This window comes from Halictus rubicundus, chromosome 1 (genome assembly GCF_050948215.1).
Source record: "Halictus rubicundus isolate RS-2024b chromosome 1, iyHalRubi1_principal, whole genome shotgun sequence".
Taxonomy (NCBI): domain Eukaryota; kingdom Metazoa; phylum Arthropoda; class Insecta; order Hymenoptera; family Halictidae; genus Halictus; species Halictus rubicundus.
Window position 1 is genome coordinate 4,668,387 of NC_135149.1, and position 4,308 is coordinate 4,672,694.

A 4,308-nucleotide genomic window follows, 5' to 3' on the forward strand; every position below is an offset into this window, starting at 1 on the left:
GCGATACAGCACGCCTAGGCAATTGGTGCTCCGAGAGTCGATGACATAGAATCAGCTACCCCCACTATCGCGTTACCGCCTTACTTGTCTTACGGCGAGCTTGTATTCCCCTCTCGTGCTGGTGCGAGTCGGCCTGTCACGGCCAATGTCGCCAGATCAAGACTTGTTCTCCCACTCTAATTTCTTCTTCCACCGCACTAGTCCCCACACTTTCGCCTCGGCCCGGTCACGTGACGCGTTTCGTCTCTGTTCTGCATACTCCGGCACTGGCATAGAAAGGGTAACTTATATCCTTCAATTCGTGCTCCCTCCCCTCATCTAATAACACTGCTGTCACGGCAGGCCGGACCGGCGACAGGAGTGCGATAGTGGGGGTAGCCGATTTTAAGTCACCGACATGTCCATATGTATAATATACTGAGTATCATCCACAGCATTGACGTCATCAGAATTCTAGGAACAAAAACGTAAATATTGTGGTCCGCAAACGGGACAAAATGATAGCAGTGAAACTTGAAATATAAAACAATTAATTAATAAAAATCAAACCTTAATATTTTGTAGAACCTCCTTTATATCTAATGACTTCAATCATTCTGTTTGGTAAAGATTTATATATTTTTTTAATACTTTTTTGGCTAATATTCTCCCACTCGTTCAGAATACATTGTTTTAAATCGTTAAAATTTTGAAATTGTATGCCATTTTGGTATACGGCTCTGGCAAGATGTACCCAACAATTTTCGATAATGTTGAGGTTGGAGGATCTTGCCGGCCAATATAAAACACGAATATTCTTCGAAAAAAATATTTCTTCACTACTTTTGCCGTGTGGACTGCGGCATTATCTTGTTGTAATATGTATTTATTTCCAGCAATTCTTACAACATATGCGTTTAATTGTTCATTCGTTCTTTTATAAATTTGATTTCTGTTTTACTCCGGTGTCCAATACCGGCCCAAACCATTATGCTACATCCTCCCATTTGCCGACGGCTTAAAAATTGCTGTTCCTTTCTCAAATCGTGATAGTAATAACCTAGGCCGTCTGGTCCATCCAAATTAAATCTTTTTTCGTCAGTAAACATGATTCTCCGCCACTTTGGTCCCACATTTATAAGCTTTTCGGCAAATTATAAGCGGAGCGCTGACGCTTCTTCTTTAACCAAGGTTTCTTCCGCAATTTCCTTCGCATTAAATGCTTGCATTTTTGTAAAACCCGACGTAGATTTTTTATGTTAGTGTTTACACCAACACTTTCTGCGATTTGTATCGCAGTCATGCTCGAATTTGATGCTATTCTTAATATTGCACATTTTTCACGAACAGTTAAACTTTGTGGACGCCCAGAACTCTCCTTTTTTCCGTAACTTAATTTAATTTTTTAATAAGTTTATAACTACTTTTCGGCTTCTATTTGCATCTTTTGATATTTTCGTAACTGAATATCGTTCTTCCTTTAACTTCAATATTGTATGTATTTCACATTCATTTCTGACACTGTACTATGTTCTTTTTATCAAGTAAGCACAAATAAATGACGTACACACTTTATCAATTAGGTTGTACAATGCATGTATCCACTTCAGGATCTTATACACAACTGAGAATCGAAAATCTGTAGCTTGTACTATCATTCTGTCCCATTTGCGGACCACAATATTTATGATTTCATTCCTAAAATTCTGTTGACGTAAATGTTGTGAATAATATTCAGTACATTATATTAGGTCGTCCCATAAGTTCGTGCCCCGTGGATATGTTTATATTATTCACCATTGAAAAGTATTTTATAGTGACGGTGATGTCTTTGCCAAAAAGGTCAGAAAAAGTTGTAGAATGAAAGGGTGATTACATATTTTATTTTTAGAATTTAAATGGTACAAGAATAAACGGCAAGAACTTATGGAACGACCTAATACATATCGACATGTTAAAGTATTAATTTTCTTCAGTTTATGGTATCAAACGAGAAAAAATATGTGATGTGCTATCTTTTTGCCCTGGAGTGTAATTCTGCACCAACCTAGTATCTGAGAATAAATTAAATTTCGAATATAGGGCTTGCATTCGTATAATATTATTGTATAATATTATCGTATAATATTATTGTATAATATTATCGTATAATATTATTGTATAATATTATCGTATAATAGTATTGTATAATATTATCGTATCTTCCGTGAGTATGATAAATGTCTCCAAACGTCATGAGTTAGTGAATTAAATTACGCAAAGATAGATAACTTGCGAAATAAAAACGAGCCTCGTTCCCAGTAAATTTTAACAGATGTTATGCTCCGAGAAAGATCCTCACTGCAAATACGTTTTGTGTATTCTCAAGACATTCTTCGTAATCTCGCGAGAGATAGCGCATCTTCCGTAAGCACAATATTTTAAAGAGCGAGGAGTCTTATCAAAAATGTGTTATTATCGCGGATCGAGTGTTTGCCATGAACGATACCAATTGTTGAGCCTGTTTGTACCACATTTACTCTATAATTTTATACACTCGTGTTGCTAAAATAATTTTTCTATTATAATACTTCAAGCTTTTATCTTAATCTGTAGATTCCACGTTCCCCGCTTGAAAGTTAATGCATTACTTTGAATACAGTAAACTTCTAATTGTTTGTGCTGTACAAGTGCAAACTTACGCGTACAATTTTTACGTAAACCAGAACAGAACGGTCCAACACAGGAAAACCAGTTAGAATTAAATACATATAAATCATTGAAGATTACTTTATTTTTACAGCACTGTCAGTCAGTAATTAATAACTAATATCATTGTTATCTTTGATACTGTGCTAGATGAATACGTAATAGCTACAATTGCGTGTATGTAGGAATACCTATTCGAAAATTTATCCTCCAAGGCTTTAGTGTGTTACTGAAACACTTGTTCACTTATATCTTAGAGATAATAACCTCTTTTTCACTAATATATCCATTCTACACATATATATATGTACACTGTTGTTAAAATGTTTAAAATCCATTTTGATTTCGAAACAAATACAATATTTTTGTAAAGTCTACACATTACGGCGTTACAAATGTTTGAAACTTAAGGTACATATGCTTCGATTGTAAGTGTATTATAGATATTGTTCTCATTATTTCAGTAATTGTACATCATTCTTTAATTCTGCTTTCTTGTTCCAAAAGCATTTTGCATATTTCTGCATACCATTAACGTATACTATATACCATTAACTTACTGTATATCTTGTAATATGACACTGTTAAATGTCTAATAGTCACAAAACATGCAAACAAAAATTAAACATGAGTTATTATTAATACTTAAGAGCTTCATTTAATCACTTGCGATATTATATGTTAAAAATATTACAATAAATTAGAAGTATGACCAGAAAAATTTTATTTATTTAATTCTTCCAAGAGGATCACCTTCCATCTTGTATAAAATTTAACATTCTAAATTATATTATTGTCATTTTACTTTTTTCGTATACGCATATTCATTTGTACGCACTGCGTTCATCGAATAACAGCGATTATGATGCAGATACTTATACAAATGTATATTTCCTAACTGTATTATAAATAAAATAAAAATTGTGGATACAGTAGAAAGTTTAATATAATGCGTTATAGTTGTTACACAATCTCTCTTAATATCTCTCAGTAAAATGTGAATATTTTTCAATACTCGGGTCATAGATAATACAACAATCAGAGATTTAATAAATTATTAAAACCTTTATTTCGATAGCTTATAGTATGTTCAACAACACATCGTTCGGGCTCACAAACGAAATTAAAGTTTGATTTATACATATACAGAAACTCGAAGAAAATGTAAGTTTGCCGATTCACTAAATACATATAAGTTAATGTACAACTTAGATGATACAGAAAAAGTGTCACAATACTTAGAAAGTTTATGTAGAAACATTATTCATTCATAATTGAGTATTACCTCCGTCTAGTAGTAGAACATTTTTTTCTCATTAAGTGTTACAGCTTTTTTTATTAAGTATTTCGACAAATAACAGATGAAAAGTATTATGTTCTTTAATTTTGTAACAGTGCGTATTATCTTGCCTCTTTTTATTTCTCAAACACTTAGGGTATACTTATTTTTACAGCATAATGAATATTAAAAAAGAGATAATAAAATTTTTCTATATATATGTTATACCTCTTTTTAAATATTCATCATGCTTTAAAAATAAATATAATTAATATGGGTATAGTAATTGGTACTCCCACTGTAATTGGGTCCCTTACCCTATTTTAATTCATACATTCGCGCACGTATATATTGAAATATAC

General features: G+C 32.6%; 1 long non-coding RNA gene across 1 annotated transcript; it reads right to left on the minus strand.

The window, feature by feature from the left end:
- Positions 1–1,501: 1,501 nt before the first annotated feature.
- On the minus strand, positions 1,502–2,007 carry LOC143365430 (uncharacterized). Its single transcript, XR_013084544.1, has 2 exons — positions 1,923–2,007; positions 1,502–1,685 (listed from the first exon to the last, which is right to left on the minus strand). It is a non-coding gene; the product is annotated as an uncharacterized LOC143365430 (long non-coding RNA).
- Positions 2,008–4,308: the final 2,301 nt, after the last annotated feature.